The sequence below is a fragment of the Biomphalaria glabrata genome, chromosome 1 (genome assembly GCF_947242115.1).
Source record: "Biomphalaria glabrata chromosome 1, xgBioGlab47.1, whole genome shotgun sequence".
Lineage (NCBI taxonomy): Eukaryota > Metazoa > Mollusca > Gastropoda > Planorbidae > Biomphalaria > Biomphalaria glabrata.
The window spans coordinates 38,186,001-38,212,263 of record NC_074711.1 but is presented as its reverse complement, the minus strand read 5'-3'; the positions used below and the strand labels follow the sequence as shown (position 1 = coordinate 38,212,263).

Sequence of the window (26,263 nt, the reverse complement as noted above, 5' to 3'; positions counted from 1 at the left end):
GCTAATCAATATAAAAAAGGAAAAAATATACAAGTTATTCCACATCCAATGTTTTGCTATAATTGTAGATGCACAACCTTATCAATGTGTATCATTTGACACACTGAGTAAATTTACTCAAAATGATTACAGAAAAAAAATTTCATATTTATTTACAACTGTGATGTGCTGTGTCAAAATATTATTCTAAGTTTTGCCATCATCAAGAAAAATGAAAAAAAATTTTCAGATACATGTCAATCCAGTTCAAGGTTGACCTTGCATAAGACTACTATAAATAGTCTGAGTGTAGTATTGAAGTACAATAGTAAACAAATTTCCATGTTTATAAACATTCATTGTAGTATTCAGGTGTGTAAAAAATTTTAGACAATATTTACATCTGTGAGTTGTTATGAAAAAAAAATTCAGGTCAACAGTTCAAATAGTTCACTGTTGTTTACATCTCATTGTTTACATTGCTGTGCACCATCAGTAATGAAATACAATATATACACACAAAACAAACACATCAGGTATTTGTCATATTACAAGTTGACAATAAAATACAATGAGCAAATTGATCTGTTATTGATCATAAGCATAAATGTCATCATGACCCAAAAGAAAAGTGTAACAATAAAGTGTCATGACCTATTTGAAAAATGACAAGGAAAATGTCAGGTTGACCTGATTGAAAATGGTTGTTTCTAATTACATTGTGAAGTTAAACATTTTCATATTTCACATTAATATATCTTCCTCTAAATAACTTATTATTGAATGCTTTAATAATTCTATAACAATCTTCTACTGTGTTTAAGTGTACAAATGCAATTTTATTTGATCTATCTTGAGTTCTTATATCTACCCATTTAACATGTGCTACATTGCTGAATTCTCCCATAATTGTTTGCCATCTAGTGTATCTTGATAGATTCTCTACTCTAATAATGTTATCATTAGTTAAGTGGTTTTTAGTAGGACTTGTATCTTGTGCAGCAGATAGTTCACAAATTTCACCCTTTTTTGCTGCCCATTCTATAATTTCTTCTTTACTTAAATCATTTACACCATTAACATTACCAATTATTAAATCTTGTGCTGGTGTATCTAGAATAATAACATCTACTTCTCCAGTTATCCATGGGGTATCTAGGTGTATTCTGGCTGTATCACAAATATCAAATTTCTTTTGATTGGCATATGTAAGTTTGATCTTTTCTGGCAGTTTTTGATCTGGTTTTACTAGTTTTGAATGTATTAATATGGCACTGCTTCCTGTGTCTCTGAGGGCTTCTACTTTAATTCCATTTACGTATGAGGGGTATAGGTTCAATTTTGGCTTATTGTAATGCATGTAGGCTGTTAATTCTTCTCTATTGTCATGACTATTATTATTTCTGTGTAGATGGTTATTAGACTGATTGTTGTATGTGTCCCTTCTAGATTGTCTGTTGTTTCTATTATAGCTATTGTGTTGGTAACTGTTTGCAAAATTTCTTCTTTCATTGGGACTTGCACTCTGGTGTAGTCTATATGGTCTATTATTGTAGTTATTGTTGTTTTGTTTGTAGCTGTTTGGGTTGTAGAAACTAGTGTAACTTCTGTATCTGTATTTGTTATTGTAGTTTATAGGAGCTTTGCATTGGTTTTTTACATGACCTTTTCTCCCACAATTGAAACAAGTCTTGGTGTTGGACCATTTGAATTTGTCATTGTTGTTGTTGTTGTTGAATGTTGTTGCTGTGGCTACTAGTTGGTGTAGGTCTCTTTTGTCAATCGTGTGTCCAGGGTGACTGTCTTTAAATAGATTTAGATTCGTTATCAGTTCAGTCTCTGTCTTGATCTTCTTTTCTTTAAGGAAAGTAAATACTAAGTCTGTCACGTTGTTGAGGACATTGTCAATAAGTAGCATGTCTAGGATTTGTGTCGGGTCCTTGATGTCACATTTTGCTAGCTCTAACCATTTTATCATGTTAGTCCTCATGTCGAATATTATTCTGTTGAAGTCCCCATCTTTTTTCAATTTAGTGTCCCTGAATAGCTTACGATAGAAATCTGAGTTTTTTCCAAAGTGTTCTAGTAATCTAGTCTTTACTGCTGCATAGTCTTTCTTTTGGTCTATTGTTAGAGTGGAAATGATGTTGAGGGGTTCTCCCGACAAATTTGCTAGTAGGTGTTTGGCCATGTCCTCATTGTTAAGACTATAGGTTGAGGCTATATGCTCAAATTGGATTAAATAGTTTTCAAGTGTTTCATCTTTTGAATTATATTTATGGAATTTAGAGATGAATGGCTTTGTTGTAGACTGTTGTGTATTAATGTTGGAATTTGTTTTGGCAGCTTCTAGTTTAGCTAACTCTACTTTGTCTTGGCTTTCTCTTTGTTTAGTTTCTAGTTCTTTTAATGTTTTCTGATGAGCTCTTTCAGCAGCTCTTTCTTCCCTATCTTTGTCCTTTTCAGCCCTATCACTAATTTGTTTCTTTTCTTCCCTTTCCTCCCTTTCTTTCCTTTCTATTCTATCTTTTTCTTTTTCAGCCCTATCTCTTTCCTCCCTTTCTTTCTTTTCAGCCTTTTCTAATTCTTTTTTGATAAATTCCTTTTTCTCATCCCCTTCTAGTTCCATGATTTTCACTAACTCTAAAATTTTGTCATAGGAAGACATGTTTAATGCTTTGTGTAGTTAATTGAGAAAAGAAAAAAAATGTACTGTTTTATACTTGTCAATACAATGTGTGTCAATTATCTTACATGTGTATATTGTACAACAATAAAAAATTCAATCAATGGTTACAATATAATGAAAGAATGTATTGATAATTGTGAAACAAATGTATAGATCTAGATCAAAATTTACTCAGTTACTCAATTATAGACTATTCAAATTCAATAGTCATAAATTTCAACATATGTTATACATGTGTGCTGTTGTGCCAAAGTAAAATAGTAAAAAATGTAAATTAGTAAAAGAAAGAAAATATATGTACAGTATAAGTAAAAAGACAAACACACAAACAATATAGCGAACAACACAGTCTGCCTTTAAAGAAATTAATAAAAAGTAGAAATGTGACAGGAGAAATACAGATATATGGATACAGGACTTTTAAACAAACAACAATATAGATACAGATTAGGTACACTGACAGAAATACAAACAAGACTCAACAGCTAAATAAATAATTTCCTACTATATTCTATGACCTCCGTACCAACAAGGAGAGCCTCAAACGCATTGGGCCTTATAGAGGTTAAAGAACAAATAGGATAGACCCTAATAGATCCTATTGTTATGATAGTTCATAAAATAGTCCCTCTCCAGCCACCCTTAAAAGAACACTTAGAAAAATGAAAATAGTTACTCACTAGTGACTATCTTCAATAGTCAACAATACTTAATTGGATACTTTAAATTCAACAATACTTAGTTGGATGCTTTAAATTATATCAATGTATAACAAGTATATTCAATAATTGATCAAAACTTACAGGGGCTTTCTAGTGTAGTCTGATGTAGATAAGCTCGATACTCTTAGTGTAGATCCATAGTCCAGTTATAATCGAATCATAGAATAAATCAGTGAAATAAGGTAATATATCCAATAGTCCAGTCACAAATATATAATATATATCCAATAACGAGCTCAATAATCCAAACAGAATTAATTATACTGGTAGCTAGTGATCCAATAACGGTTTAGTACAAATAGTATGGGCAACGATGACTAAGATGACAAATAGTATATGTATATATAATCCAAAGTACTTGATCTTTTAGAAGATAATCCAAATAGTATATGTATATATAATCCAAAGTACTTGATCTTTTAGAGGATAATCCAATAGTCTATGACTGACTTAATTAGCAATATAAGACAGGAGAAGTTCTTCTCTTCAGAAGATGTTGTGGAGAAGATTCTCTTCAGTTAGGACGATATGGTGGTATCACGTGCCCCAGTGTACCACAATTTGCTACTGGAACAGTGAACAAATGATTAGGTGAGTCTCAAAAGACGTACACCACGATGAATCGTCGACTTGAATGACGTCGGAATTGATTAGTACAGACAGGTAGCTGTACTCCGGCTTCGGCTTTTCTTCAGTAATTGTTTTCACCCATATTGCGGCTCATCAGGCATGGCTGTATTCAGTTTCATACATACTAATTAAATCGACTCTTATGTGTATGATGATGTTAAGGTAGTGGATCTCTGAGAGTTGAGATGAATGGGCCTTGACCTGTTTTGTTGACTGTTGTTTATCATCAATCTGCATCAGATCTTGGTTTCTGGTTGTTTCAACTTCCCGATCTAAGATAGCATATTAAGATCTAGGAATCGCTCTGAGATCATGTTGTAGCAAGGCCACCTGAGTTGATTTCTTACTGAAGAAAAGTTTATTAGCCCTCTAAGTTCGTTGAATTGTTTTCGCCGCCATGGTGAAAGAAAAATAGTCCTTGTACTTCTACGCCAGATGGAATGTAGACGATCGACGATTTACTTGTTAAAGAGTGTAGGTTCGTTCTGTCATTTAAGACATACTGGCCACCAAAGGCCAAATGTCACCTATGTTGTAGGCCCATACTGGCCACCAAATGTCACTACCTGGTTTTGGCTGTAGGCGTAGCGGCGTGGGTGCGTCCGTGGGTTGTAGGTACCTCTTCTGGTACGGCTATAGTACTCCTCTTAGCGATGTGCTTTATTAGGCGCACTAGATTTGCAAGTGCGCAACATTACTAGTATACTAAGGTCTCCAACGACAACATTTAGAATTACTGATGAACACACTGGTAGCAGACGTAAAGTTTATTATATATATGATAAATTACAGAAAATACTGGCGACTTCAGCCGTCACAAAATATACACCAATAAATACTGGCTATTCGTGCCATGTGGAATAAGTAATCACATCAATGAAATGTTCAAAATATAAGTCCGAAGAAAACTCTCAAGTTAACATTAAATCAATATCATTAAGGTACATATTACAGACAGAGAAAATCGTACATCCACTCTCTGCTGGAGTTCTTCACTAACTAACTTTTGACCCTTATTTCAGAGTCCTTTAACTTATTCACATAACCTCGTGCTTGCCCGCACGGAATATTACAATAGGTGACTGAGTGTCACTTCATGTCACAGAGGTTCTAAAACTGGACTGTGACATTGACATTTCACTAGCTCTCTCTAACTCTCTATTTGACATTTCATTGCCTCTCTCTAACTCTCTATTTGACATTTCACTAGCTCTCTCTAACTCTCTATTTGACATTTCACTGCCTCTCTCAGCCTGCTCTTTTTCTCTCTATTTTCATTTCACACTCACTTTCTTTCTTTTCTTGATAGCTCCCCCCCCCTCCCCTTGTATCAGTTCAAATTTCCCTCCGTTGGCTTCTTATTGCTGTTGACTTATATATTTTTTTTTTGTGTACGTGATTCAAAGCTTGAAAAGAGACCTGTTATCGATCAGCTATTCTAAATATAACATTGCGAGGCGTGAATAGATAGGAAATAGTTTCATATCCATGAATATTGATGAAGCCCCGGGGCTCCCTTTTTATTACTTAGAGTTCTTTTATAGTTCAGTTTCTGGTCGTGAATGCAATAAGTTTACTTGAAACTTCACTTTTTGTCCCAATGCTCTACATACAAACAGAATGTCTCTAAGTCTGTACATGCCCTGGTGGAACTCAGTCTTAGGGTTAGAAACTATCAAATGTCAACACAAATCATTTAAAACGTAAAGATAGAGACAGGGGAGGGGAGGTAATCAAATGAAATATAAAAATGTTAACAATTATTTCACTCGCTTAAAACAATATGCTAAACAAGCAAAAATTTAAAAAAAAATTAAAAAAAAAATAAAGCTTTTATTATTTGTCTGGACCAGTTGGAAGGGGGAGAAAGAACGGGGTATCTGGACGATCGCTTTTTAAATGTATTTAAAAAAAAAAAGGAAACTGCCTGAATTTGAACTTGTGGGCTAAAACCTTCTCAGGCTTCTCAAGCCAACGCGGTGACCACTTAGCCAGCGAAGAGTCTGTGAACATGAGTGATTGTATAGTTACCTATTGTTTCTATTTCATGTTTGTGTACATTAAGTCTCAGACGGCAGCCTAATATAAAGGGAACTAATTCAGCTTATACAACTATTTCGGTCAAGTACTATTTCTTTCCCTTTTTTGAGATACCAAACAAAGTAATTTATTACCAATAGTTAATTAACTAATTGATTATAATTTTTTTTATTGATCCTTGTGTTGTCAGGTAAAAGAAAGAATAGTGCAAAATTTTGACTTGATCCGACATCGGGTGTGGGAGAAATACTATGTACAAACTTTTGGCCAGGCAGACACAGACAGACCGACGAGTGAATTGATATAACCTTTGTAAAAAAAAAAGATGTATTATCGTGGTACATTTAGCTCAGAGATTTCACATCCGAATACGTAAGGGGCCTTAGAAATCTGACAAGTTTACTTGAATAGATGGGTCGAGATTAAAGACCCTAAAGTCTGTCTACTAACTCTTAGTTTATTATGATGTGTCAGGATTAGGTTTTTCTGGATAGATGGGCGATGATTTTGGGGCCTTAAATTTGCTTAGTTCATCTGGGGGGAAAATGTTAGTTGGTAATTCAAATTCAATTCAGTCAAAATATTTTTTCTTTTTCTTGATTTTCTAAATTGCTTTTTTTTCCCCTCGAAACTTTCTTTTCAAAGTGACCTAAATTTGGAGATTTATTGCAAAAGGAAAATGTGTGGGTATGTGTGGGGAGTTATGTGAATTAAAGGCGAGCTAGGCCTTCCCCCCGCTTGAGGAAAATGTGCTTTAAGCTCTCAGATGCACTCACCTGTTATTAATTGTAATTCCAGCTCTTTAGTCTGTTACCAGGAAGTCGGTGTGTTGGGATATCCTGCAGTCTAATGTTCCAAACTAAAATGATGCAAAGTGTAGATCATTATCTTGCGATGCAGTGCCCTTGGTACTGCTTGTTGTTTTTTTCAGTGTTATTTTCATTCCCTTGGTACTGCTTGTTGTTTTTTTCAGTGTTATTTTCATTCCCTTGGTACTGCTTGTTGTTTTTTTCAGTGTTATTTTCATTCCCTTGGTACTGCTTGTTGTTTTTTTCAGTGTTATTTTCATTCCCTTGGTACTGCTTGTTGTTTTTTTCAGTGTTATTTTCATTCCCTTGGTACTGCTTTTTATTGTATAGTGATATGTTTGGTTCTCTTTGCACTGTTGCCATTTCTTTCACACTTCATATTGGGATACACAGGACATGGTGCTTGTGTCTGTGAGACTGTGCAATGAATAGTTTAGTGCCCTACTGGAGAGCAAATACATTACCGACAGACATATCTCTCGGGCAACATGTACAGAAGATATCGTCCATTGAAACTGATCCTCTGCATCCTAATTACGCATTGTAGGTAAGAGTAACAAGGAACCGAAGCCCAGCGTCGCGGGCGGGAAAAAGCCAGCGTGGCCTTGTTTCACTTCTCAGGTGCAGACTATTCAGTAAGACTAATGCTCAAATTTGTAACTACGAGATCAACCCCAGTGTAACGATGGTGGAGATCAACGCAAGATAATATCTACAACCAATTACTCATTTCTCAAAATAAGACGTCATCAAAAAAAATACTAATATAAAAAAAACTATAAAAAAAATTGAATTTAGGTTAAAATAGTTGATAGATACAGAATGAAATAGTTGTTATATGAATAATTTTAATTTAGACTTACACACCAATGTTTGGTTGTTATGGCGTGCTTTGTATTTCGTTGTTGGTGGTTTTACAACTGTTAGTTACCCAGAAAGACGCACAAATCTATAACGATATCACGCTGCTGAAGGCCAAGTAAGGTATCTAATGTCCTAACGTCAGGCAACTACATGGTATTGGGGCCACTTTATGGATATGGGGCCACTTTTTATTGCCCTGTTTGTTATTTGTGTCCCCAAAACGCCATTGCACATTACCTGCTCATGACCAATTTAATGCTTCCCGCTTTTCATGGCGCCCTTGCTGTCGCTGTAAATGGTTTTTTGGTGTTCGCGTCTCGCTTGGCTGGCGACTTCCTGTAGACGTCATTTCCTTAATCACTAAGAACAACAAACCCTTCCAGCGCATCCAAGCATCCCCCCGGTGGCGGCGTGTGGCAGAGAGCTGATAAACTCGAGTAGAAGATGATATGAGCTCTGTGGTATGATAAACATTTAAGGATGTAGCGACGCTGCCGTGGGATGTCCCGAGATCAAATCCTGATCAGAGAATAAGCAATTACTCTGTTGTTGTTGTTTTTTTCAATATAAAAGTAAAGTACCCACTCGAATCCATGGGGCAGAGGATGTAAATGTCATTTGTTTCAATGGACCGTTGTTTAAAATGATGTCATGTGGCTAGCACAACTACCAACAGCCTCAACTTTTCCAAACTAAAGTCAAGTACCCAAGCTATCCTGATATCCCTAAATTCAAAACCCAGCCTTAACTGGTATTCGAACCCTCAACCCCATGGTTTAGAAGCCAACCTCTCCCATTGGTCTTCATTTCTCTCCAAAAACTGGAAATGCAATAGTAGAACCACCGTTATACTAACTCGCTTGTAGCATCATTTGTGTAGATTTAAATGTCAGCGAATTCTCTGGATTAAAAAAAAATTTTGGCTTTTTAAACTTACTTTTGAAATGCAAACCTGTACATATTTATGAGAGAGAAATAGAGAGACACACACAAATATACACAGATAAACATTTAAACATAAATTCAGATGCAAATTGCTTTGAACAATCCCAAAGGTAAAAGTCTTTCAGAAAGATTTTAATTTAAAAAGACTATGACTTTTAGCTTTCGTAGTTTCCAGTACTATTCCTTTTTTTCCCACATAGATAGATAGATAGATAGATAGATAGATAGATAGATAGATAGATAGATAGATAGATACAGATAGATAGATAGATAGATAGATAGATAGATACAGATAGATAGATAGATAGATAGATAGATAGATAGATAGATAGATAGATAGATAGATAGATAGATAGATAGATAGATAGATAGATAGATAGATACAGATAGATAGATAGATAGATAGATAGATAGATAGATAGATACAGATAGATAGATAGATAGATAGATAGATAGATAGATACAGATAGATAGATAGATAGATAGATACAGATAGATAGATAGATAGATAGATAGATAGATAGATACAGATAGATAGATAGATAGATAGATACAGATAGATAGATAGATAGATAGATAGATAGATAGATAGATAGATAGATAGATAGATAGATAGATACAGATAGATAGATAGATAGATAGATAGATAGATAGATAGATAGATAGATACAGATAGATAGATAGATAGATAGATAGATAGATAGATACAGATAGATAGATAGATAGATACAGATAGATAGATAGATAGATAGATAGATAGATAGATAGATACAGATAGATAGATAGATAGATAGATACAGATAGATAGATAGATAGATAGATAGATAGATAGATACAGATAGATAGATAGATAGATAGATAGATAGATAGATAGATAGATAGATAGATAGATACAGATAGATAGATAGATAGATAGATAGATAGATACAGATAGATAGATAGATAGATAGATAGATAGATAGATAGATAGATAGATAGATAGATAGATAGATACAGATAGATAGATAGATAGATAGATAGATAGATAGATAGATAGATAGATAGATAGATAGATAGATACAGATAGATAGATAGATAGATAGATAGATAGATAGATAGATACAGATAGATAGATAGATAGATAGATAGATAGATAGATAGATAGATAGATACAGATAGATAGATAGATAGATAGATAGATAGATAGATAGATAGATAGATAGATAGATAGATAGATACAGATAGATAGATAGATAGATACAGATAGATAGATAGATAGATAGATAGATAGATAGATACAGATAGATAGATAGATAGATAGATAGATAGATAGATAGATAGATAGATAGATAGATACAGATAGATAGATAGATAGATAGATAGATAGATAGATAGATAGATAGATACAGATAGATAGATAGATAGATAGATAGATAGATAGATAGATAGATAGATAGATACAGATAGATAGAAAGATAGATAGATAGATAGATACAGATACATAGATAGATAGATAGATAGATAGATAGATACAGATAGATAGATAGATAGATAGATAGATAGATAGATAGATAGATACAGATAGATAGATAGATAGATAGATAGATAGATAGATAGATAGATAGATAGATAGATAGATAGATACAGATAGATAGATAGATAGATAGATAGATAGATAGATAGATAGATAATTATACACAGTGCCTTAGTGAGTGTTTGGTTACAAGCTAGCGAGACAAGGATTATGAATAAGCCAAAGACTCAAATCTCGCTGACATCAAATAACATAAAGAATGAAACGTGAGATATTTACCAATATTTTCAATCAGAGAATCAGATCACTTGCTATCTCGAAGATCGATTGGAAGCACTTTATTTTCTTCTTCCACTAAAACTAAACAGTGTATACTTTCCCGCGTGGTAGCAGACGTGAAACTAAGAAAAACAAAAAAGAAACTACAATTACGTCCCCTTGACTCGAGCGATTTACAGATGTAGATCTGAGTAGATAGGAGCCTGGAATCGATTATATTCTAAGCCGCAGTCTTAGTTCCGCGGTATCGCGCACACAGATAGGTGGTCATTAAATATAGACTCCTGAATGGTGATTCCCTAGGACGCTTCTTGTGATGGGCCTGACCTGTGTGAACAACTGCGATGAGGAGTTATTTGACCGAATCAGTAGACGTAAACTTGAGATATCAGCCTGTGTCTATATTTAGAAATGGCAACAAGGTCTTGGCAATATCGATACACTCCATAAGCTTGCACGTCAAATATCCTCTTAAAGATCTCTGTGACGGTTTGTTGGAAGTTTCATCTGTTTTCTATTTAAATTTGGTACGATTATCATTTATATGGGGCTTTTTTTTCAGACTATTACCATTTAGACTACACAATTTTTTTATGATTTCCATTTATACTAGAAATTGTAAAATAATTGTCACTTGGACTAGACATTAAGTGATACAATTATCATTTAGAATATACATTACTTGATACAATTACCATTTAGACTATACGTAATAGGATAGAAAATATCATTTAGACTAGACATTATGTGGTACAAATGCCATTTAGATTCGACATTATATGATGGCCATGATCATTTAAACTAGACATTATTCGATGCAATGCCTGTTTAGACTAGACATTATTCGATGCCATGTCTGTTTAGACTGGACATTATTCGACGCAATGCCTGTTTAGACTGGACATTATTCGATGCCATGTCTGTTTAGACTGGACATTATTCGATGCAATGCCTGTTTAGACTGGACATTATTTATCCATGGAGACAAAGCCTCAGTGCAAATATCACACTAACGAATAGGTTACAAAATCTGATACTATTCAATCTCATTCGGCTTACTTCACTGTTCGTTTCATGTTACTGTAATCATTTTTACATAGTTTGATTCTGTTCACGCTTCGTATTTGTGCTTCTAGTGACAGGAGAAAATAAAAATCTGTGTTGAACAATGTTCATGAAAAGAATTGTATACCTATTTTCCGTCATCTGTATCGATTTTATTCAATAAATTTTAGTTATATAACGTTCCCTGTTTCTACCACTCCAAAATGTACCATATCTGTCTGTAGTATAATTTAACTATTAAAAGTTCAATCTCCCTGTCAGACCTTGTGATCTTTAGGGCAGATGATGCTTATAGTTACCAACGGTGTCATGTGGCCAGCACAATGACCATCTGCCTTTACTTTTCTCCAGCTAATGTCAGGTGCCCATTAGAGCTGGGTGGATTCAGATGCGCCCAAAGATCCCGAAGTAAAAAAATCCCAGTCTTCATCAAGATTCAAACCCGTGACCCGCTGTTCAGAAGCTAATCGCTTTACCGCTCAGCCACCTATTAATTTAAAAAGCATTAAAAAGTTAGAAGTCTTTTTCATTTCAACCATCAGTCTTGTCGATACACAAACAAACATTATTCCAAGGAAAAAACAACTCTTTATCATTAGATTTACTGAACTGTAAACACAAATGTTATGATTTACTGTTAAATTTGCTTGTATAACAGTTCATACCTTATAGTTATATTTGATTGATTACTTATATAATGTTCAATATCTAGTGCAGACAGTGCAGCAGTTTAGAGTCCCATCAAAAGGGGCGTGTGGGGGGGGGTTGATTAAAATTTAATTATACATACTAAGTACATACTTTGAAAAAAAAAAGGCAAGGAGATAAAATGAACTGGTACTCTGTTTTATTTATTATTCATTGATAAAGTCCAATTTAAAAGAGAGTAGAAGTCTCCATAGTCCAGGACCCCCACACGACTATATGAGGCAATTTATATGTTCGTTATACACATAGCATTCTGTGCGCCTTAGAGTGGATATGTTGAAACATCTCTGTTGGTTGTGTTCGTTCTGACAGGGAATCTCAAACTATGTGTGTCTATGTAAAGGGAAAAGAACGGACCCAATTGTGTCAATGTGTGTGTATGTGTGTTGCTGTCCCAGTTCAGCTTTTCTGTATTGATTTCCCCTCGACTTCGATCTTTCTCACAGACTGGCTTCTTGAACTATGACCTCTGCTTTGAGGGAAATGGTAAGGGGACAAATGAAGGAGGTATGGAGTAAATGCAATGCATTCAAAAAAATAATAAAATCCCAGATTTAGATTTTTTTTTTTCAATCAAACTGAGTCAGAAGCTATTGTTGAGGATCATATCTTATACATACATGTAGATCTACAAATATAAACCTACATGTTCCTATTTGGCATTTCTCTTCCACTTCTTTTGATTTGACATTAAAGCGTGCTACATCACTGGTCTGTCTGTAGTAACATTTTGGATGTATCTCACTTTGTCTTTTCTTCCTTCTCTCTCTCTCTCTCTATCTATCTCTCTCTCTCTCTATCTCTCTCTATCTATCTCGCTCTCTCTATCTATCTATCTATCTATCTATCTCTTTTTTTTCCCTTTATTTCCCATTTTTCTTTTTCTCACTGTGTCGCTATCAATAGAAGCCTAACTCTGCCAGTGCTTTATTTTACGATACTTTAGTTTCATCATCATTATAATTCATTCATTAATTTCTTTTTTTTTCCTGTCTTTTTTTTTCCTCTGTCTATCTGTCTATCGCTTCACTTCTCAATCTTCTCGTCACCTTAAAACAACAGGAAAAAAAAAGGGGGGGGGGGTAAGAAATCTCCGTTTCCTAATTATAGTATTGACTCTGGGAAAAGGAACAAGAATTGAAGTGGTATATCAGGGGAGTAGGGATTGTGTAGTGGTGAAGAGGAGTAGGGATTGTGTAGTGGTGAAGGGGAGTAGGGATTGTGTAGCGGTGAAGGGGAGTAGGGATTGTGTAGAGGTGAAGGGGAGTAGGGATTGTGTAGTGATGAAGGGGAGTATGGATTGTGTAGGGGTGAAGGGGAGTAGGAATCGTGTAGGGGTGAAGGGGAGTAGGGATTGTGTAGTGGTGAAGGGGAGTAGGGATTGTGTAGGGGTGAAGGGGAGTGGGGATTGTGAAGGGGAGTAGGGATTGTTTTGGGGTGAAGGGGAGTAGGGATTGTGTAGTGGTGAAGGGGAGTAGGGATTGTGTAGGGGTGAAGGGGAGTGGGGATTGTGTAGGGGTGAAGGGGAGTAGGGATTGTGAAGGGGAGTAGGGATTGTGTAGGGGTGAAGGGGAGTAGGGATTGTGTAGGGGTGAAGGGGAGTAGAGATTGTGTAGGGGTGAAGGGGAGTAGGGATTGTGTTGGGGTGAAGGGGAGTGGGGATTGTGAAGGGGAGTGGGGATTGTGTAGGAGTGAAGGGGAGTGGGGATTGTGAAGGGGAGTAGGGATTGTGTAGGGGTGAATGGGAGTAGGGATTGTGTAGGGGTGAAGGGGAGTAGGGATTGTGTAGTGGTGAAGGGGAGTAGGAATTGTGTAGTGGTGAAGGGGAGTAGGAATTGTGTAGGGGTGAAGGGGAGTAGGGATTGTGTAGGGGTGAAGGGGAGTAGGGATTGTGTAGGGGTGAAGGGGAGTAGGGATTGTGTAGGGGTGAAGGGGAGTAGGGATTGTGTAGGGGTGAAGGGGAGTAGAGATTGTGTAGGGGTGAAGGGGAGTAGGGATTGTGTAGTGGTGAAGGGTAGTAGGGATTGTGTAGGGTGAAGGGGAGTGGGAATTGTGAAGGGGAGTAGGGATTGTGTAGTGGTGAAGGGGAGTAGGGATTGTGTAGTGGTGAAGGGGAGTAGGGGTGAAGGGGAGTGGGGATTGTGAAGGGGAGTAGGGATTGTTTTGGGGTGAAGGGGAGTAGGGATTGTGTAGTGGTGAAGGGGAGTAGGGATTGTGTAGGGGTGAAGGGGAGTGGGGATTGTGTAGGGGTGAAGGGGAGTAGGGATTGTGAAGGGGAGTAGGGATTGTGTAGGGGTGAAGGGGAGTAGGGATTGTGTAGGGGTGAAGGGGAGTAGAGATTGTGAAGGGGAGTAGGGATTGTGTTGGGGTGAAGGGGAGTGGGGATTGTGAAGGGGAGTGGGGATTGTGTAGGAGTGAAGGGGAGTGGGGATTGTGAATGGGAGTAGGGATTGTGTAGGGGTGAAGGGGAGTAGGGATTGTGTAGTGGTGAAGGGGAGTAGGAATTGTGTAGTGGTGAAGGGGAGTAGGAATTGTGAAGGGGAGTAGGGATTGTGTAGGGGTGAAGGGGAGTAGGGATTGTGTAGTGGTGAAGGGGAGTAGGGATTGTGTAGGGGTGAAGGGGAGTGGGGATTGTGTAGGGGTGAAGGGGAGTAGGGATTGTGTAGGGGAGTAGGGATTGTGAAGGGGTGAAGGGTAGTAGGGATTGTGTAGGGGTGAAGGGGAGTAGGGATTGTGATGGGGTGAAGGGGAGTAGGGATTGTGAAGGGGAGTGGGGATTGTGTAGGGGTGAAGGGGAGTGGGGATTGTGTAGGGGTGAATTGGAGTAGGGATTGTGTAGGGGTGAAGGGGATTAGGGATTGTGTAGGGGTGAAGGGGAGTGGGGATTGTGAAGTGGTGTATCAGGGGAGTGTGGATTGTGCAGTGGTGTATCAAGGGAGTGGGGATTGTGAAGTTGTGTACCAGGGGAGTGGGGATTTTGTAGTGGTTTTACAGGGGAGTGGGGATTTTGTAGTGGTGTACCAGGGGAGTGGGGATTTTGTAGTGGTTTTACAGGGGAGTGGGGATTTTGTAGTGGTTTTACAGGGGAGTGGGGATTTTGTAGTGGTTTTACAGGGGAGTGGGGATTTTGTAGTGGTTTTACAGGGGAGTGGGATTGTGTAGTGGTTTTACAGGGGAGTGGGGATTGTGTAGTGGTGATGGGGGATAGGCGTAAAAAAAAATAAGATGGGTTTTTCGGTGGAGGGCAGTTCTAAGCTGATCAAATCATTGACCGACTCTTCTGGAATGTTTGCCTTCAATAAATTGGTCGGGTATCGAACCCGCGACTCTGAACAGCGACTATGGTCACATGATGGCCCACAGCTATCACTACTTGATCTAGGACTGGGGGGTGGGAGCATGAGGAAAGAGTGTTATTCAATGAGAGGGGAGGGTGTTCAGAGGGGGGGGGGAAGTGGTTCATGGAAACAGGGGGTGGGGGGTATATCATTCGAGTCAATGAAGACAGTGTGCTACATCTTGAAAATGTGTCCACCAGATTCTCATAACGTTCGTATTGGCCGCCACCAGTAGAGCAGTTCTTCTTCAAGTTTTAGAGCGATAATCTAGAGAAACATTCTCTCCAAGAGTTCAACTGCCTGGGTGTTGGAGGAACGTGTCTTTTATTCCATTTTGTCTCGTTTTACTTTGGCTAAGATCATCGCTACCTTGCTGTCCTTGTCTTCCCTATTGAGAAGACATAAGGTGAAATGTTTGAATTATTCTATGGTCTCTTAGAGCCAGAAGGGCACAGTATTTTATACAAATTATACTTGTACTAAATTCCGGCACTATATAGTACTTCAGCAGCAGCTTCACAACTATAAAACAAAGTACTACACATATACACATTGTGCTTGCCTTGCTGGTGTCTGATGAATGTCCCGTAGATAATTCTCCCTTTCACGTTTAATTTTTGGGCATTAAAGTTGGTGGGAAAGTCTTAAATATAATCCATCTTTTTTTCCTCACTTTGATAAGCGGAAATCTTATTATATCTACATTTTATTGAATTTGATAGGCCTACTTTGTATATTTTGAAATGCCCGAGGCCTTTAATTATCATGACATGTTGTAGGCCTATACTTCGTGAAATTTTATATACATTGCCCATCCTAAAGCTGACAGTTTAAGCTCATTATTGTATACTGTTATGTGTTTTTACAAAGCTTAGATCAAGTCTCTCTGGCAAAACGTTTGTACACGTTATTTCTCCCACACCCAATCTTGGATGAAGCTGAAATTTTGCACAATTATTTCTTTTACCTGACAACACAAGAATCAATTAAAAAAAACAATAATTTAATTAATTATTTGGTAATTCATACTTTTGTTTGCTATCTCGAACGAGAGAAGGAAATTGTACTGACTGAAGTGGTGGTATAAGTTGAACTAGTCCCCATTATGGGTCGTCGTCTGAGGCTTAGTGAAAACAAACGTGATATAGAAACAAGAGATCACTTTACAATTGTCCATGTTCATACGCTCTTCGCTAGCAGGGTGGTTACCGTGTTGGCTTGAGAAGGCCACGAGTTCGAATTCAGGTCGTTCACTTTTTTTTTTATAGAAATACGTTTAAAGAAACGATCACCCAGATACTCCCCCCCCCCCACCCCTTTCCAACTGTGTATTGTAAAAGTGTAGTGAGAAAGCTAAAAGCATGAAATTGCCCTAAAGAAAAACAATCGGTAAATATATTTCTAATCGCACAGATCAATTATTGTTAATCTAGATTTATTATAAATGTAATTACATGACTGATCCAAATTAATTGATACACTTAATATAAGCTTTGTTTTTATCAAAAATTTTCTTTTTTCTTTTTTTTTTTCACAAAAATAATTTACATTTTTGTGATCTATCAATTAGATAGACCCGCTACACTGAACTGTATTTTATAGATGTCCACGACAAACTAGACAAGGTCAAGGACACTCAATTGAACTTTGGTGTCGCCAACTAAAAAAATTAATTGAGCTGTAGTTTTAAAAATATCTCAATACTTGGCAGTTAATCTTCGTATCAAATTTCCTTTCTTCCTGCTGTTTCGTTGCCCATTAGTCTTCAATGAGTTTGTTGTCATAGAAAGTTTAATGCTCTTCTTTTATATTCATTACTTTTGACGTGTGTGGCCAACAGAAGAGCTCAGAACATTTGAGTCTGCAGTGCTAACAAGTTCACACAAAGGATCCTGTACCATTTCAAACACACAGAGCGCTTATCAACATTTAGTTTGTGCTACATCGGAGACACCAGAAAGCTATTTATAGTGTTTCCACCATATTTGGAAATTTCCGATGGCTACATCGTTTAAGAGTTACAATGAATAATCAATCATTAAGAAATCTAGATCAAATTATTATTTGTCTATTAGAGATATTGTATAACTTAAGGGAAGCGACTTTTAACGAATGTTTATTCACATGGGAACATCACAAATACAGAATAATGTCTGCCTTGAGCTCAGCCTCTTCATAAGTTCTAGATATAGACATGGGCGGAACTTCGGTCTCTCTGTCAACATCCTTCTCAGTCTAGTCTTAAACAGTGCGCACCTTTTGCACTAGCATGGATGACGGTGGTACATGGCAGGGTTATAACAGTATTCTATCATTATTATAGCTATTTGTTCTTGGGTGTGAAAATTAAGCAGTTAAACCGTTTTTCAAATTGTCTGTAGTTGTCTAGAACAGAGAAGCAGCAATGCGAGATTGTTGAAACAAATTTGTCCTGTCATGATGGTCATGTCTCTACCGGTGCCAATAATATAGCTAGCAGTGGCATATAGCTAGCAGTGGCATATAGCTAGCAGGCATATAGCTAGCAGTGGCATATAGTTTCATATTGATCAATATAAAGCTCCAATCCTATCTATTGACTCTGCTTACAACCAACACTAGACAACACAGGATGTGCCAGGTTGTGTACCTTCAGTTTATATGAAGCAGGTATTTTGTAGATTTTTTTCCCAGCTCTTGTATTTAGTTGAGAGCCAAAAGTGACAGATATCAAATGGGTGTCAATATGTTGCTGGCAGTGAAATGCAGTGTCATGTGTTGTCGTCTGTATGGCTCGGTGTAATGATTCGGTATACAGAGAAATGTCATGCCTCTTAGAAGATCGTTGTTAAAGTAACCCGAGCCAGGTGTCAGGTGACTTTCTGTGGAAATGTGCATGTCTTGGGCCAAAAGTGGAGAGTTCTCAATGTAAAAGCAAATGGCGCCAAACTTAATTCTAACCCAGGTAAACACAGTTTTAAGACAAAGAAAGATAAAGAAAGAGAGAGATGGAAAGAGAAGGAGAAAGAGAGAAAGAAATAAGAGAAAAGATAGCAAGCGGGACAAAGACAGCGAGAGAAAATAAAAAAGAGGAGAAAGAGTGAATGAGAAAGACTGAGACTGAGAAAGGAAACGTGAGAGAATGAACTAAAGAGAGAGGGAGAAAAGGGTCAAGAGAGAGAGAGGTAGAAAAGGGTCAAGACAGAGAGGGAGAAAAGGGTCAAGACAGAGAGGGAGAAAATGGTCAAGACAGAGAGGGAGAAAAGGGTCAAGAGAGAGAGGGAGAAAAGGGTTAAGACAGAGAGGGAGAAAATGGTCAAGAGAGAGGGAGAAAAGAGTCAAGAGAGAGGGAGAAAAGTATCAAGAAAGAGGGAGAAAAGGGTCAAGAGAGAGAGGGAGAAAAGGGTCAAGAGAGAGAGAGGGAGAAAAGGGTCAAGAGAGAGGGAGAAAAGGGTCAAGAGAGAGAGAGGGAGAAAAGGGTCAAGAGAGAGAGAGGGAGAAAAGGGTCAAGAGAGAGAGGGAGAAAAGACTCAAGACAGAGAGGGAGAAAAGGGTCAAGACAGAGAGGGAGAAAAGGGTCAAGAGAGAGAGGGAGAAAAGAGCGAGAGACAAAGAGAAAGATACCGAAAAGAAGAGAGCGTAAGAGATAGATGGGGGGGGGGGGCAAAAGAGGGAAAGGAGAAAGAGGTGTAGAAAGCGATAAGGAAAGAAAGAAAGAGCTTGCGAGCAGATCCTCCCTCCTCCAAACAAAACAAAAAAAGAATCATTTTGATCGTTAGTTCCACCCATAGGTCTTGTGCTGCAACCAGGCTGGGTTGTCGAGATAGAGGGTCCGTGGATCGTGCCGTGGTCAGGACTGCCGATTATTTCGATATTTATTAATTTACCATTTTCTGTCATTAAAAAATATACTGCTGCTATTATCTATCTAATATAGTCATTGTTTCGTCCTCAAAGGTGTCTAGACAATGTCACATTGTCAACATTATTGAAAGATTGTTGTTTGCTCATTGCTCTTTCTCGTATACTAGCTATCTTGTACTTGTACCTTGTTCCTAATCTCATTAACATTCCTTAATCTCTGACTTCTTTTAAATTCATTAAATGTACTATATCAATGCAATTGAGAATGTTGCCATTTGGTTACATAATGTAGCCGTATTGTTAACACATATGTAGGATAGTGTGATACGATTTTTTTTTGATAGGCACAACAACCCTTTTTTAATTTTTGTTTCAAAAATGGTTTACATGTAATTGTATTTATTTAAAAAAAACATGCTTGATTTCGAATGCTACATTTTGAGTGGAAGAAAACAAGGAAGCCAGAAAGGACGCAAAATAGAGCCGTGAAATATAAGAAACAAATATTCGTCTTTGACTAGAGTAACAGTCTTTGACTAGAGTAACACTGTTAGTTCAATCACTAAACTCAGAGACTTCTTAGAACAGAAGAGTCAAAAGTGAATTCGCTATAATACATAAACCTCTGAACCGTAACTTACAAATAACAAAAACACAATAGAATAAAATACACAGCAAAACACAAGATGTGTACAAAACCCAAGATGAATGTACACTTCTGATTCCATGTGATAGGACAAAGTCATACACATCCTCCATCTTCACTACAACCATTAGAGAACGGAACTGGTTGCCTGGATCAGACAGGAAAACCAATGACTTTACAAAGTTGAAGTGTTTAATTAGCATGCACCACTAGCAGAACGTATGGACATACGTAAGACGTAATTAGCTTCTGTTGTAAACGAACGTCTGTGATTGATAAGATAAGAGCGGCCATTGTCCTGTTTTTTTGTTGTTCTTTTTAGATTGTATGTTATATATTACTGACATTACTTCAAATAAGAAGATATTTACATCCTATGCATTTCATGTGTCAATCTAGTCATGCATGTTAATCAATGACTTAAATTCTGCTAGTCGTTGTTTTTCCTGGCTGATTCAGGCAACCCATATCCATTCTCTAATGACACTAGGGAAGGAGGATCACTTGTACGAATTTGCTCTAGCGTATGGAATAAGAAATGTGCCATTTATTTTAGTGTCTTTCTGAGTATTTCATTAGGTTTTGTTTTTCTATTTGTAAGTTACAGTTTAGTGTTATAGTGTTTCTAAGTTTAGTTATTTTACTAATGGTGTTACTCTAATCAAATTGGAATATTCATTTGTTATAAATCTCACTGCATTATTTTGTAATTGTTCTTGGTTCTTTATGTTTCTTGAGTTCTTGAGATCTAAACAAAAGAAACGGACAGATGGGGAAAACAAACACCACAAAAACAATAGCAACCTTCCGTAGCACCTTTCAGCTAAATACCTTTGAGTTAAAACAGTGATTCCCAAAGTGGTCTATATAGACCCCCAGGGGTCTACGGAGACTTTCAAGGGGTCTACATCCATGAGATGTCCAAGGGGGTCTATGATAATAGATTTCATATAAGCAGGTCGTGACTTTAATTTTTACATCCCATTAATGTAATTCTTCACACTATATATAATTTGAAACTTGGTTAATCATTTAAATATTTATCCTGCTATTCAAACGAAAAATGTTGTATTTAACTTAAATACTTATTAAAATAACTTAATTTTGTCTTCATGTAAATAGTGTTTAACAAAAAGAAATGTAGACTGTTTAGCGTTGATTATATAAAATTGTTCATTCTTTCCTTGTCAACCAAGCGGTTACCGATTGCCTTTTTTATGATGATATGAAACTAATTACGCTTGAGGATCATCTGCGACAATATCACCCTGATAAAAAGATATAGATTTGAAAAACTTTTGAACATTCAAAGATAAAGTTCAGAATAGACCCACAAAATCTCTATTCAACATCATGTAGAGAAGATGGTGGTTTATGATTCTTACAATATCTGTTCACTTATAGCAAAATAAGGGTGTGGTGGTAGTGGTTAAGCGCTTGGCTTCCGTAATTGGGGTCCTGGGTTCGAATGTCTGTGAATTTTGAATTTCAGTATTTTCAGGGCTCCCCTGAGTCCACCCATCTCTAATGGGTACCTGAATTATGTTAGTAAAGTAAAGGCGATTGGTCGTTGTTCTGCCCACATGACACCCTGCTCGTTAACCGTTGGCCAAAGAAACAGATGACCATAACACAATCACAATGTCTGAAAGGGGAAATTTACTTATTTATGGCAAAATGCTGAAAACAACATAGGTAAAACATTTTTACCAGCTGTTGTAGTTTTAAAACCTGTTTTACACAAACCCTTATCTGATATTATTAAAAGAATTTCTTTAAGCAACAATACAGTTCAAGGTCGCTTCGGTGGCATGAGTTATAAAATTAAAAGTTTCATATGTAATTCTTTGCAAACGACATATATAAGTTTGGGCTCAGCAGCGTCACAGGTTCTGACAGGATGTAGTGGTGTGTGCTGCAAACTGCATAATGGTCGCCGGCTCCTTATTTTTCCTCGGGTTAACCCACAAAACCTTTCCCATGTTTGAGTTGCAAGACAGGAGAGTTTTGAATTCAAATTTACTTCTGCTAGGTGGGTAGCCAGCCAAGACTAATGAGCCCTTTATGCTCGAAGCTTACTGGTTTAGGCGACAGTCACTCGCCTTCGCTCTTTCTCCCGATAGTGATAACATCTTCGCGCGGACTCAATATTTGAGCAGCTCGTGAAACGTCAACAAATAGGCCTACACGAGAAACTGCTCTTTGCGAAAACTCTTACAATGATACTTAAGGCCATTGTGTTTGGAGATTCCAGCAATACATATTTCTATTTTAATTGGTTTTGAATTTTATCAATAAAAAAAGAGAGATCTCTAAAATCTCTAATATGTAGCTTTAAATTACTTTTTCACTTTTCAACTCTCTACAGATATTAGGAGGCGTTTTGGCTGAGCGGTAAAGTGCTTGGCTTCTGAACCGGGGGTCCCGAGTTTGAATCCTTTTGAAGACTTGGATTTTTAATTTCGGGATCTTTTGGGCGCCTCTGAGGCCACCCAGCTCTAATGGGTACCTGACATTAGTTGGGGAAAGTAAAGGCTGTTGGTCGTTGTGCTGGCCACATGACACTCTCGATAATCATAGGCCACAGAAACAGATGACCTTTACATCATCTGCTCTATAGACCACAAGGTCTGAGGGGAACTTTACTTTACTTTTTGTACAGATAGAAATTAGTTTTAAAAATGTTGAATTTGCAAAAATTTGAAAGTTAAGCAGGGGGTCTACCGAAAACCAGAAAAAATGGAAAGGGGTCTACGAGACAAAAAAGTTTGGGAACCACTGAGTTAAAACTTTAGAAATCTGAACAGATTTTTTTGTTTAAAAACAAAATCTCAAAAATCCAGTTTCTTGTAAACATAAAGACTGGTCTGGGCAATAACGTAGATGAATTTATATCAGCAATCTATTCGCGGAAACAGTTCAGGAATGTACTGTTACAACAGTGATCCAAGCTCCAATCCCTTCTTTGTGGCTCCTAGTCACCAAGACAGACAAGAAGTAAATCTATGGCAGGCCAACTTTCCAAACTTCCATTCATTTGGACAGATCAAAAATAAAAATGTAAAAAAATGTAGAATCTTTATAAAAGATCGTTTCAATAAACACAAAAGGCAATCCTCCCCCCCCCCTCCCCCAACCACTCCATTGGATAGGTATATATGTATACTTATGTAGCACACAGCATTCAAATGTATTTTTAGGGGCTTGCTTTTTGTATGGCGTCCCTATTTTCTTCTTACCAAAGAGCTAGCTCTTTTGTGTGCAGAGGTATGAGATCGTCTGCTGTCAAAGACAGGGGAAATCATTCACGGACCGTTATATCTATCTATATAAGCCAACGGCCGGCAGCTTTATCGACCTACCTCTCTTAATGGTTATTAAGGGGGGGGGGTAGACTAGAGGTGCGAGAAGCGTAAAGGTTTGAATCCGGGGGCGTGCAAGAACATAAGGACCCGACGCTGTGACATAGCACACTCCGCTTTAAATAAGATTCAGGAATTATAGTGTTGGATTAGTCTACTAAGGGAAGGAATCGAAGTATGTATGGCACTTGCCTTATGTTTGTTTTAAATCTCACCTTCTAACTCTATATTATACTTGATTTTTTTTCTCTATATTTCATTTCAGATATTCGTTGGATATCAAATATACAAGAACAACATTTGTTAGATAGAACAGTAACAAGAAGAGAAGATTGGATAACGATATGTAATATAAATGTCAATCGTATTCATTCGTACGGAATCAAGTGCCAGTGACTCGAGTGATCGGTGTGGAAGTCTATGTGTACGATCAAGGAGTGAGGCGTATCATCGGATATCTGTTTCCGACCTTGTGTCACGGTGATACTGAAAACAGAAAACTACCATAGTTTTTCCTGAAGACAACTCCTGAAAAGGAACTATTACCTGGGAACACTTTTGGTGTTGCCTCTCGTGACACCTGCTCGTTTTACACCGCGGGAGACCATCAATCCGTGCGGCGGCTTCAAAATAGAGGTGCTCTCTGGAGGCACACGAGAGACAGGACTCCCCGCGGTTGTCAGCGCCCACTTTTAACAGACAATAGAAACTCCCCCGTCCATTATTTCGCCTTGTTTGGATTTCCTGTGAGGGGTTAGCGTACTGTCAAATCGACACGACGTTTAATTGCTTGATCAACTCAGAGCAAAACAAAAGTCAAGTTGACATTTCAAACTAAAGTTAAACACAATTTGGTTTTTTAAAGAACCCTTTCTACTAAACGCCATTTAGTTTGAATAATTTTAGAGTTGAATATATTTCCACCAGTGAAGTTTTTCTTCAGTTCATAGCACACACAAAAATTGCATTTTGTGTTTCTTCAGCCGGCAAACAAAAACTATTTCTAAAAGTGCGTCATTGGAGACTTCATCATGGCGGCGTCGGAGTCAGAAGACAACCAACGACAGGATCCCAAAACTTGACTTTTTCATCAATTGATTGAGAATCAAGAATGTGACGGCATACATTCCAGACTTAATTCTCATTTGAAAACAGCCACCGTGTCAAAACTGTTTAGAACAAATAAAAGAAATACATGCATTTCGATATGTGTGAGTAGGTTACAAGATGCAGTCTGGAGTTTGTAGTGGACACAATTGACCTTGGCTCGACTCAAAGGCATCATGTCATAGTACCACATTGTTTATGGTTGTTGCTGGTTGCATGTGTGTGTTTACTTCCTGGCATATCTTCATATGACTCGCACTTTCAAGTGAACTCTCTCTGGCCTATGTCGACTGCACGTGTGAGATTAGCAGAGCCCCCGGCGGACGATAATTGCATTCGATTATAGCAAACTGACACAGGATTAACTCCCCTTTACACACCCTGTAATTCTGATACACGGGTTGTGGTTCTTTGTTTTTGCTCCCCGCCTCCCCTCTTCCTAAGTGTATCACTCACAGTGACCTTAGAACGCTCTGAACTAAGTTTTAGAAACACTGCATATTGCCTGATAGTCTAGACGTAAAGATGCTAAATCTGGGCATAGCTTTGTTACAGCCTAGCGACAAAATAGAATTTTAATGTAACAAACGAGAATTTCAAATACTTCAAAAGTCTGGATAAGTTGTGTATATATTTGGAGAGCTCGGACGGATCCTGTAGACTTCTTTCTTCCGGAAATCGAACATGCCAATGAGAGGATGTTGTTATAGAAAGATTAAATCTACCTGATCAATAACCGCCCAGTTATCGATCTGTCCAGACTTGAGAAAGGGTTCCAAAAGAGCGGCCGAACACACTGAACTGGTCTAGCCCATTCAGTACCAACTTGATATTGAAAGGACTGCCACGGAACGGCTTTTATTCTGCATGCTAACAAAAACAACTTTCAAGCAAATCTTTTTTTATTAAATGCTTCAGCAGAAAATTTAAGGTTTGGATATTTCCTAAATGCTCCTTGTGGAAATAACTAAAAACTGATTTTAACCTCGTTGCAATAATAGATAAATGAATCTATTACTTGGATATATAACCTAAATATCTCAACACAAACAAAGTAAAACAAACAAATACAATAAAATTCAGCAACATGAATACTCTATTTTTGAGTTGAAATGCAAAGATCTTAAGACTTGGATACAAGAGAAAAAATATATATAATAGAAGTTCAGAGAGTTTCAAGTTCTGAGATTATATTCTAGATACGAAACTGCTCAAGTGGATAGAGACACTATTCTCCTCACTTTGATAGGTGGGTACGTTTCAGAGCTGACTAAAACAGTTTTACATTTCAAACGTAAGAAGTCCACCAGGTGAGACTTTCTTTCAACAGCGGTTCATTTGTTAAACTGTCTCTAGATAGAACTGTCTTAAGGCCTAGATCTATACATCTCTAATTAGTTGGTACTTTTTGCTTATTTGTTTCACGAAAAGAAAAATATTTTCAAATAAATAAACAATTATCGTTCAATAGATTAGTTGGAGATGGATTTTATAATGGCCTTCAGATTGTGAAAAAAATAAGCCCAGTTTTTATTTTTCTAAAATGTAAATGTGCAATTTAAATTGAAATGTCTAAGAAGTTGATGGCCTAAAGCCCACCTGTTTCTATGTTCAGCTATTAACGAGGGTTTCATGTAGCCACCACACATTTCTATCTATATTTATGATAATTGTAGCCAGGTACTTGCCGTACTAGACTTTACCAGACTGAGAGGGCTAGCAAC

The 26,263-nt window shown here is 37.3% G+C and overlaps 1 protein-coding gene across 3 annotated transcripts in view; it reads left to right on the top strand.

Annotated features, from left to right (window-relative positions):
- Positions 1 to 26,263, top strand: part of LOC106061995 (5-hydroxytryptamine receptor 1-like) — a 63,980-nt gene that overhangs the window by 23,654 nt on the left and 14,063 nt on the right. Inside the window, exons 1-2 of one of the 3 annotated variants that reach the window (XM_013220248.2) lie at positions 23,511 to 23,607; positions 23,698 to 25,849. The gene's annotated coding sequence lies outside the window, so the exon portion shown is untranslated. Of the gene's footprint in view, positions 1 to 23,510; positions 23,608 to 23,697; positions 25,850 to 26,263 lie in introns of those variants that run through there. The other 2 variants (XM_056035406.1, XM_013220249.2) reach the window with 2 other exon arrangements.